This window comes from Mustela putorius, unplaced genomic scaffold (genome assembly GCF_011764305.1).
Source record: "Mustela putorius furo isolate JIRA1106 unplaced genomic scaffold, ASM1176430v1.1 tig00537335_pilon_pilon_pilon, whole genome shotgun sequence".
NCBI classification, from domain to species: Eukaryota; Metazoa; Chordata; class Mammalia; order Carnivora; family Mustelidae; genus Mustela; species Mustela putorius.
This window is the reverse complement of record NW_025422457.1, coordinates 2,962,615-2,973,950: the sequence shown is the minus strand read 5'-3', so window position 1 is coordinate 2,973,950 and position 11,336 is coordinate 2,962,615. Positions and strand designations below refer to the sequence as shown.

General features: G+C 42.8%; 1 long non-coding RNA gene across 1 annotated transcript; it reads left to right on the top strand.

Moving 5' to 3' along the window:
- Positions 1 to 4,202: 4,202 nt before the first annotated feature.
- LOC123390368 lies at positions 4,203 to 10,749 on the top strand. The gene is made up of 3 exons (XR_006604959.1): positions 4,203 to 4,252; positions 9,132 to 9,239; positions 10,082 to 10,749. It is a non-coding gene; the product is annotated as an uncharacterized LOC123390368 (long non-coding RNA).
- The last annotated feature ends 587 nt before the right edge of the window (positions 10,750 to 11,336 follow it).

The following is an 11,336-nucleotide window of genomic DNA, read 5'->3' as shown; positions in this document are numbered from 1 at the left end:
TGCTTCCCTCTCTCTCTCTCTGCCTGCCTCTCTGCCTACTTGTGATCTCTCCTGTCAAATAAATAAATAAAATCTTAAAAAAAAAAAACAAAAAACCTGGTCTAGGACCTTTGAAACCTTAGAATTTCACCAGACACAAACAAACTGCTGTGTTCGGGGTATTTCTACCCTTACCGCACAGGTATTCATTGGGATAACTAGTCCTGGTGAAGATGAAGTGATAGTAAAAAATTACAAACCAAATGAAGAAATGAATCATCCTGATGGGGAACCTGGAGATAAGCAGGAAAAGTTCGTTACCCCAAAACTGAGCTAACCTAAAAAATCTGAAAGAGGTTATGATATAGGTGTCTTTTGAATGTCAAAGACATGAAGGAATGGACTGAAAGAACAGCTTATTATGAAAAAAGAGCAGGTTTATTTGAAAAAGAACCAAATCAGAAGTATAGAATTAAAAATGTTTGCTGACATTAGAAATTCCAAGGGACCCATTCAATGCCACATTAGACTTCTGAAGTGAACGAGTGAACTATAAAAAAGAACTAAGACATTCATCTAGAATGCAGTATGTAGAAATAATGAGGGAGAAAAATAGGAATATGAATAAGAGAAATGGAGGTTCAACTGAGGTCACGTGTGCATATGTGCGTGTGCACACGCCCACCTACATACACACGCACACACGGAGGGACGCATAAGGAAAGGGAGTAGAGAGAACAGACGTACAATTGCTAAGATATAATAGAAATTGCTTTAAAAAAAAGGACCCTAAAATATAGAGGCCTAAAGAAGGTAGAGATTTATTTCTCATATAACAGTCTAGATGCTGGTGAGCAGCTCCGTTATTTTAATCTGTGGCTTCTATTTCAGGATCCCACATGGTTTCTTTAGCTCTGGTCCTTGGGTCTGCATCCTAAACAGGGGTGGAGGCGGTGGGGTGGGGGGTACTGCAGGGAAGGGAAAAGAGTCATGTCTTGCCTGTGTCTTTTAAAAGGACTATCAAGAAGATGCACATAACACTTTTCCGAATACAGACCCATTAGGGAGGCAGGGAGAGGTTCTATGTTCCCAGAAAAAAGAAAAAAAAGTGGTAGTTCTTCTCCCAAAGGAAATCGGGAAGAGTGGATATTAGTGGATAGCTAGCAGTTCACCCAGCAGAGGTAAGGCAATGCTAGAAGTCATGAGGTGGAGTTTTCCAGAATTGATGAAAGATAAGGGTCCTAAGAGTGAAAACTATATCCCAAGCAAGGTAACTAAGAACAAATCTCACCATGGACCGCTATTGCTGACTATTAAAGAAAAATAAATAGATTAACCACTAGGAAAAAATAGATTAATCACAAACGAAGGCCAAGTAGATTGACAGTAAACTTTTTATCAGCCTCAACAGACACTAGAAAACAATGAAATAGTATCTTCAAAGTGTTAATGAAAAACAATGTTCAGCGTAGGAATCTGTATCCAACTGAACTGTCATTCAAGAATGAGGAAAAAATAAAGGCGTTTTCTGATAAATAATTTATAAATAGACACTTGCTGAAAGAGCTACAAAAGAATATATTTTTGTAAGATGGACGTTTACTACACAAGGAAATTGTGGGATGCAGGAAACAATTGGTGACCTCCTCCCTGTATAATATTCTTAAACTCAATGACGCTTAAAAACTCATCTCAAAATATAGAAAGCAAAAATATGGGAGGGTTATGAAGATGAGAGGAAAGCACATCAGGTCAGAAGATTGGGGTTGTGGCCTCTGCTATAACACTTTATTTTTCAGAACTTCAGGTAAGACTATATATTTCTATCATTTTAACCTCAAAAAAACCCCAGCAACAACTCAACTCTGATTCACTAGTTTTATGGTCTTGTGGTATAATCTTTCTGATTTAGAGGCGGGCTTTGGGATTTAATTTTTTTTTTTAAAGATTTTATTTATTTATTTGACAGAGAGAAATCACAAGTAGATGGAGAGGCAGGCAGAGAGAGAGAGAGAGAGGGAAGCAGGCTCCCTGCCGAGCAGAGAGCCCGATGCGGGACTTGATCCCAGGACCCTGAGATCATGACCTGAGCCGAAGGCAGCGGATTAACCCACTGAGCCAACCAGGCTCCCCCCCCCCTTTTTTTTTTGACAGAGAGAGATCACAAGTAGGCAGAGAGAGAGGAAGAAGCAGGCTCCCCGCTGAGCGGAGAGCCCGATGTGGGGCTTGATCCCAGGACCCTGGGATCACAACCCGAGCTGAAAGCAGAGGCTTTAACCTACTGAGCCACCCAGGTGCCCCGGCTTTGGGATTTAAATCTTCCGATTTAGAGGTGGGATTGTCCTGGTTCAGAGCCTTGCTCTCTCATTGACTAACTTTGTGATTGTCGGCAGTTAAACCTCCTGAAGCTCGGTTTCCATACCTGAGAAATAGCAAAAATAATCGTATTAGAGTTCCTGTGTTAGAGTTCTCGAAGCAACAGAGGCTGACTCTTGCTGAATAAATGGAAAAGCATTTTATTTCAAAATAAATGTTGAATACACTGGAAAACTGAGTTTGGGGGCAACTCTTGGGATACAAGACCCCAAACCAAGCCACAGATCTGATAGGAAACTCCTGCTGCTCCATGGCTGCTGCTTCTATGTCAGAAAGATATTATCGCAATCCCTCTGGAACAGTCACCACAAAAAAACTGGACACCTCTGCCTCGCCCTCACCAGCAAAGGCACAACGATGGAAGGTCCATGTAGAGCCTCTTTCCGTTTGTTGCTTACTTCTGAATCAGTAGCTTATGGTGGTGTCCCTGAAGGGCAGGAACTAATCCGTGTGCCTGAATCCTAAGATTGTAGATTGCATTCTGACTTGTATGTTGCAGTGGTAATGACTCATGATTTGACTTTTCCCCCAAATACAGGAAGGAGACTCAAAAAAGATAATACGCTGCCATGAATAGGATAGATGCCCATAACAGTAATAGTAATAGTAATAGTAATAGTAATAGTAATAATAATATCTGCTGTCCAGAATCAACTCTATTCTGTTTGGGGAACCACCACTTTGAAGGTCTTGCTAGGTGGTGGATCTTAATCCTATAGCAAAAGCCAAAAGAAGACCAGATGCTGTTTCACTTGAAATCTTGACATGAGACTTAGTATATGGATAGGAGACAAGCTCTTGTCCTGAGATGTCCAACAGTAAGAGTGACAGGAAGAAGCAGGGGCAGTTTGGTCATCATTCTAGTGGCGGTGGAGTTGATGGCTATGATGTTCTGCTTCCAATATTCAGTAGCAATGATGACAATAGGGTGCTAAGTCCACAACTCTTATCACAGTTCTCCACCGCACGATGAACTTCTTTTTCCTTCTCTGAAAATGAGTGTGCCTTACTTTAGAGGGTGTGTGTAAGCATTCATCAGGATGTGCTCTGAAAAAGGCCTCTGAGAGCCACCAAGCACCTAATCTGTGCTTCACTTATCACAACTGCCAGCCTTAGGAACATAGCATAATGTTTAAAGTTCCAGAAGAGAAGGAGCAATCCATTTAAATGTTAAGAGAATACGTAAAACATGTAGGAGGAAACAAAGACTGTTCATTCACTTGGCCATTATTATTCATTGACCACTACGGGATTATAAATGCAACACTACATTTGTTCAGCTGGGACAAATGACAGATCACCTATTTTGACAAGTGGGTTATTCCATCATTATATTAGTGTGCCATCGAGATGTTTGAATTCCAGCTGTAATATGTCTTTTTGAATATATTCATCTGTGGCTCCAGAGAAGGCTGATTCAAAATTCCCTGGCATGTAACAGTTACTGTTGGTTTAAAAAAAAACCAACTTGACAGCTCATTGTCCGAACCTTGTGTGGTAGGAATGTACAATTTGCCAAGGTTTTTCACCTTGTGTTTCTATCTGCATAGTGCTGTATCTCTGTAATGTTTCCCATCCAGTATTTGTGTGTGTAGTGGCAGTCATCTTTTTGTGGCCTTTGGCACGGAAAGTGATGGCTGGGGGACTCTTCAGGCCTTTTGGGCTCAGTGAGTGGTGTGCTGGCCAGCCAGCTTTTGGAGAGGAAAAAAACCCCTCTAATTTATAGCATTTGTCAGTTGCCAGGGTGAAATACTCCCACCATAGCTAATTTCAAGCTACCAATGTGATGTCACAAAACATGGGGTTGGGAGGACTTGTGCAAAATCAGTTCTAGCTAGCTAGAGGCAGCCAGCTCCCAAACATGCCACTGTTTGCATTGTAAGTGTTTGTTCTTAAGGTAAGAAAACTACATAAATCACACTGTTTAGTTTCATAATCTCAAAGCTATGCTGGTCAAAACTCCCAAAAAACAAGAAAGCAAAAGCAGATACCTAATAAAAAGTTTTTATTCCAAGGAAGCCTTGAAATGTATTATCCTTCTAGACTTCTTTAATACTTCGTAATTTAAATGAACAGGAGCCAGAGACCTCTCTTTCTACTCTAAGGTGAAAATGCCCAGGCCTCTGTTCAGGTGGGAGCCCCTTCTAGGAATCAGTATAGGAAGGAGCCTTTTCCAGCTGTATCAAATCATGTCTTAAACGTTTTTATGGTGCTTTACAGTTTTCTTCCTTTCGTTCTCCATTTTGAAGAGGAGAAATCTTACCAGATGGAAGGATTAAGACTTGATTGTTTGGATTCCAAATCTGGTGCTTTCCCTGCCCTCCCCAGGCGGCCAGAACTTTCCTTGGTTGCTCTCTCTCAGTCCAGCTCAGACAGGATGTTTTTCCCTCTGCCAGGAAGCCGCTTCTTTCATCCATCCCTTTTCCCACTTTCACAAGAGGAAGTTCCCTTGGCCTTCGACAGACTTGCTATTTTCAGCGTCTTCTTGGATCATATTCCTGCCAAAGTCTTTTCCCACTGGCGGATAGACTGTGACTAAGCACTCCTGCATCAGCCCTCGGAACTGTGACCTGTCCCGTGTCCCTGCAGTACTGGAGGAATGCAATGCTGGGAAGCAGCTGGGGGAAATGTTAAAGCTTATCTTGAGAGATGCCATGTGCTGGGCAAAGTCCTTCTGCTGACTCCCTGATCACATCAGTCCACTCTGTTAATGGTGCTAATGATGAAGTTTTATGATGCCAGCGATTAGTGTACAAACTCTCAGGCACCTCAGAACCTTACCTCATTTGGCTTTAGAGGTACACACAGCAACAGCAATCACTCAGCAGTTTCACACAAGGACGGGAATATACTGACTGCGCAAGAAACTCAAAAAGCTTCAGTAACATTTAGTTAATGCATTTGTATGTTAACCTTATATCTATCGTGCATCTGTGATGCTGTGATGTTCATGGCTCTGTTGGAAGGCCTAGAGACTCAAAGTAAAGTATATGTGCTGCTGAAGCGAGCACGAGAGCACTCAAAGTAAAGTGTTGGTGGTTGCATTCCTCCTATCTGTGCATAGTGGCAGGGCAGGCATACACACACCGGTGGTTGTAACCGAATGTGATGTGCACTACAGTAGAGACGAAGGCAAGCATGCAGGAGAAAGATATAACTCTGCCCTCTGCCTGGGGGAATCAGCCTTCCCAAGGGTTTAAAGCTGGAGCTAGGATTTGAAGGTTAAGAATGACACCAATTATGAAGTGCTCATTATGATCCATGAACTGTCCTGTTCTAAGCATTTTCCATATATTTACCTATTTAATTATCCAACAACCCTGTTAGGTTAGGTTCACTTATCATCCCCACAGGAACCTGACTCACAGAGAACTTAAATAACTTGCCCAAGGTCACCTCGCTGGGGAAACGTGGAGATGGGATTTGAAATGTGCTATTAACCTCTGTGTTCTATTTCTGTGATTTGCTAGGGTTAGGAGCGTGGTTGGGATAGCTTGAGCTGGGGCGTGGAGGACATTCCAGGCTGAGGAAACAGCGCGAAACAAGGCCCAAAGATCTGAGGAAATAGGACATGTTTGTGATTCTTGCTTTGAATTTTGGTGGGAAGGCCACACAGAGCCATTCAACATACATGCGTCATTTTTCTTTCATTGCAGAAGCTTTCCTAGAGAATGTTTGGGAAGGAATTTGTCAACAACATTTCTTAAAATCTGAGCATTTTAAAATGGCCAGTGTCCCACTGTTCGCTCTGCTAAGTTGTTGGGTGAGGGCTGTTTTAAATACATCCCTAGAAGGATACGTATTACTTGATTTCCCATTATTCCTGAAATTGATTAGCTCTAATGCTACTTGAGGCCAAAATTGTGAATGGATCCCCATAGAAGGCAGTTAGCGTTTTCTGGAAGAAAATAGATGACAAAGTATATTCTTGGTCGTGGCCAAAGTTCTTGCCAATGTCAGTGACTGATCACCAAGTGAGACCGTGTACTCCGTCCCGTACCTTACCACATCCTCGGGACATGCAGTGTGTGCCCAGAGGTATGTCCTTTAGTAGCAAAAACAAAGTGTGGCCACATTTGTCTCAGAGCAGCACCTAAGTGGGGGATCACCTGGCCAAGCCCATATTTCTTCAGGAATTTTCTGCTCTCAATACCCTGAGATAAGTCATTTGTTTATTCATTCAGTTAGCATCTTTAAATGCCCACCACAATACAGGCTAGTAATATCAATTACCATTAATAGAGCTTACCACGTGACGGGCACTGTGCTGAGTACCTTAAAGTGATCACATTTGATCTTCCCAGTAACCCCGCGGAGTAAGAATGGTATGATCCCCAGAGGAGAAGATGGAAGGATTAGGAAACTTGCTCCGTATGACATAGCTTATTGAGCTGGCAGAGCTTTCCCTGGCAGATCCTCTTGTCCGGCACCTGCTGTGCTATGCCATCTCCTTATGTCCAAGGTTCTATAGCAGCGATGGTCAGGGATGCAAACAACAAACTCTAATCAAGTCAGAATGAGACAGGCATAGAACACTGGTTCTCAGTCTTTTGCCCACCAAAAGGGATGCCACCTGATAGCCATGTAGGAGACACATTCTCGGGACAATACCAGCCTTGTGCATAATTCCACTCCTTTCCCTTTTACCCCACTCTCCTGCCTCAGGAAAGCATATTGGAATGCACATGAGTAAGAGTGACATTGTTATAATAAGGACATTGAATCAGAACTAATTTATGAAGATGATAAATCCTTTGCATGGTTTCATACAGGAAGAGAGTAGATATAAATCTCAGGGCACAAATGAAAAGTATCCTTTTCCTTTGTTTCTGTAAATCAACTTAATTTTGGCTCTGGACACTCAGCTCCTTGGACTGTCAGGAAATTTAGCCTCTGCCATTTTGAGCTAACCTCTCTTATTTCCCATGAGCTCATGTCAAGATTCTGGAGTCTTATGCAGGGCCAGCACTGTGTATAACAATTATCACTACTGGTTCCACGGAGATGGCTGCCACTTTGGGCCCGCAGGATCCCTTTGGCACTTGGAACGCGGAAACCCGTGAGGAATCTGGGAGCCCAGGGTGAATCCCAATCTCCCAACTTCCCCAGGGTGGTAGAGGACCTTTTCCTCTGAGATCCCTTTGACCTGTCTCTTTTCTCCCTAATGCAGGCCAGTCCTTTTTTTCAGGGAAATTCCTCCCCATTCTCCCTCTAACCCCCTTCTTTTCTGATGAGATTCTGATTCTCCTCTATGGCTTTTGCTTCTTGGGAGGGGGGAAAAAGCAAGCTGGGAAGTGAAGTATCTTTTCTATTTGTTCTTGCTGCTAACCTCCTGCGAGGTCTGTAGGCTAGAATCTGCTTGAATTAGGAGGGAAAAATAGTAATAAAAATAATTGGATCTGGTCATTTACATGGAAGCAGATAGCCTTCATTTCTTTTTCTTTCCCTCCTGTTTCCTTCTCTTTCTTCTTCTTTACAAAATGCAAATAACTTTGTTTTCAATGATAAAAGATGCCACTGAGCAAATTAACACTAAACTACAGTGTGGTGTATATTTTTTCAGACCTCTTTTTACTATACATATAACTTTTAACAGTATTTAAGAAATATTTGAGTTCTTGCTCTGCCTTGGAAGCTTTTGTATGAGGATGTTACATTTTATTCGTGTGTCAGCCCACTGGGGAATCTGTAGGGTAGTCATTGAACCTTTTCTACATGTATTAAAGATGATACCAGCTATTCCATGGAGGGTGCGTTTGCAAGTCAATACACTATAATAGAGGTCCAGATAAGAGAGGACAGTGTCTAGGATTGGGTGGGAGTCATGGTGGTGGAGATAAGTGGGGATTCTGGATCTGGTTGGGAAGGTAAGTAGACAGCACCAGCTGGGGACTGGATATGGGCAGTGAAGAAGATAAATTTCTAGGTTTGGGTCTTGAGGAGCTGGGTATGAGTTGCCATCTAAAGAAGGAAAGATTAGGGGGAGCGTGATGCCCTTCGTTTCTTAGGACTCTGCTAGAAGAACACTTGCTAACTCTCAGGACCTTCTAGAGTCTTGAACCATGAATTTTGGATGTGAATCGACCAGGAGATGCATAGGATGATCCAATGGGCTGCAGGAAGAACATTTAAAATTGCTATTTAAACTTGTTTTCTCATCCTCTTAAACGTCTATTTCCATGGATGCTTTTTTTTTTTTTTTTTTAGATTTTTAAAATTTATTTATTTGACAGACAGAAAGAGGCAGAGAGGCAGGCAGAGAGAGAGAGAGAGAGAAGCAGGCTCCCTGCCGAGCAGAAAGCCTGATGTGGGACTTGATCCCAGAACCCAGAGATCATGACCTAAGCTGAAGGCAGCAGCTTAACCCACGGAGCCATCCAGACGCCCCCACGGATGCTTTATAATCTGCATATTAGCACCATGTGTTATTTTTTTTTAATTTTATTTTTTTTTTAAGATTTATTTATTTATTTGACAGAGAGAGATCACAAGTAGGCAGAGAGGCAGGAAGAGAGGCGGGCAGAGAGAGAGGAGGAAGCAGGCTCCCTGCCGAGCAGAGAGCCCGATGTGGGTCTCGATCCCAGGACCCTGAGATCATGACCTGAGCTGAAGGCAGCGGCTTAACCCACTGAGCCACCCAGGCGCCCCCATGTGTTTTATATATACACATTGGCATACCACTTAGAGATAAATAAGAATGACTAAATGAAAGAAAGAAGAAAGCGGGAGTTGTAGCAGAGAGCCGATTGTTCACTGAAATCTGTCCTTCATTCCAGATCATACGGTTGCAGCTGGGAGTAGCTGTAGCTCTAGCTGCTGCTCAGCCAGAGACAACTTTCTCCCACCCCTCAGAAGGAGCTGTTACCACTTCTCCGCAGTGGGAGGTGAGCAGAAGTGATATATGTCAGTTCTGGACCAAAGCTTTTGAGAAGCAGGCATGCCTCCTTTGTAGTCTTAGCTCTTTGGCTGGCGTAGATGCAGAAAATGACCCAGGGCAGGGCCGGGGTGGGGATGGATGACGGAGGTGGGAGATGGAAGGAGCTTGCATCCTGAAGCATTGCTGTTCTTAGAAGAACATCCACCTCAGGCTATTACAGGTCCAAGAAATAAACTTTTGTGTATTTGAGCCATTAGACATGCCTCGGTCCCTATTATTTCTGCTTAGCATACAGGGAGCATGCGTAACATTTTTTTTTTTTTTAATTGAGGTACACCTGTAAAATATTTGGAGCCACTGGTCTCAACACATGGCCAAATGCAAATGTCAGGGGGATCTTAGTAGCCTATCAGATGCAGGGGACAACAATTTACCATTTCTGAGCCATCCCCCTACTTAATCAAAAGTTGTAATTATCATGGAGTGGTGTTTAAATCAGCTGAGTTCTAGTTTTGTAGAAAGTAAAATTTTGAGGAAGGCTCGAATTCAGATTGCCATTAATTATATAAAAAGGAACTAGCTTTATTGATAATCCCAGGATCCTCTTAGAAAATGTGGAAAGTACTCAGTGAACATTATTGGAAGAAATCAGTGAAATTCAGCAAGATGGAACATTTGTTTGGCACAGATTTTCCTAACATTTGCAAATACTTTCGTGTGCTCAGATTTTAGCTTAAATTGTCTTCTTTCAAGGTCTGTGGACTTTTAAGATCCAACTCTTTTCCAGTTACCTTCGTAAAGGGAATAACAGTTCTTCGAATTCCCTCTTCCTTCCTCCCTGGGGTTTAGATGGTGAAACTCAGAAAGTCTTCCTCGGAGCATTTAGAGAAGGAAGAGAATGATGTATCAAGGCAGTATTGCTGGAAGCTGAGATCAACAGACCATGACTAAAGTCAGCTTGCAGTTATATTGGCTGAGAATGTCACACCAGCTGCTTGCACACCCCACAAGATGATGAATGTCTTGCTGCTGTCCGTACTGCTCTCCAGAATTTATCAGCAAAAGAGAAAAATGGGGAAGGTTACAACTCCCAGAGACTCATAAATTCTTCTTGCAACAGTGAGCAGTGAAGGCTTGGCTGACAGTTATGAATGAATCACTGGCCATGTGTGTGGTGGCGGGAGGAGTGTCTGAACCTTGGCACTGTAATCAGGAGTAGCAGGCGCCACCTGGGCAGCAAGGGCAGGTGAGGTGGTAGGAGGGCTCTCATGGCAGATCCATTGTTCTTCTAACCAGAGAATTTTAGCCAGTTGCTCTTGTGGGAAAACTCATTGTCAAGGTTAGGGAAATGAAATTGTATGGTTTCTTCTCACTGTGGAGGAATACATTATCTGTAGAGAATGGAGATCCTGCAGGGGTTCAGGGCCAAGGCACAGGAGTTCTGGTGCTGTAGAGCTAGAGGAAGGGTACGTGGGAAGAAATCTAGGGGCTGCTGGCTAGGGCGGCAGGAGGTTGGATCTGAATCCGTCATCTTGGGTCTGGATGCTTATTTCCTTCCTTTTTCCTCTCCTTCTTCCTATTAAAGGAGCTAAGAATAAAAACGCTGGAACCTGCTGTTTTATTTTCACTCAAGAGACTGATTAATGAGGGCTGCTGGGTTTAATCAATGGTTGTCTATTTCAGCTTAGAAAACACTGTTTTGGGGGAGTGGAAAAAATATTGGCAATCATTCACCTTGTGGAGAGCTGCATTATTTTGCAAGTGGTTGAAGGGATAGACTTTGGCATTCCAGAAGCCCGGGCTGGGATACTTGTGCTTCTGGCTGAGTCAGGATATTTAGTAGCTCCGTGGCCTTGAGTAATGACTTCAGCTGAGCCTCGGTCTCCTCACCCAGGAAATAGTGATAATAACGTACTTGCCTTTTATGTTTGCTGTGAAAATTGAGTAAGAGCCATTTATGTCCGATAAATATTAACTCTCTCCATTATCTACCTATCTTTTCTCCTTTTATCTTTTCAGAGGTAAAATAGTGACTATTTGTTTATGGATACTTAGGTTTTGAGCCCCTGCTTCTGGTTAAATTTCCTGCGAAGTCTTTTCTACC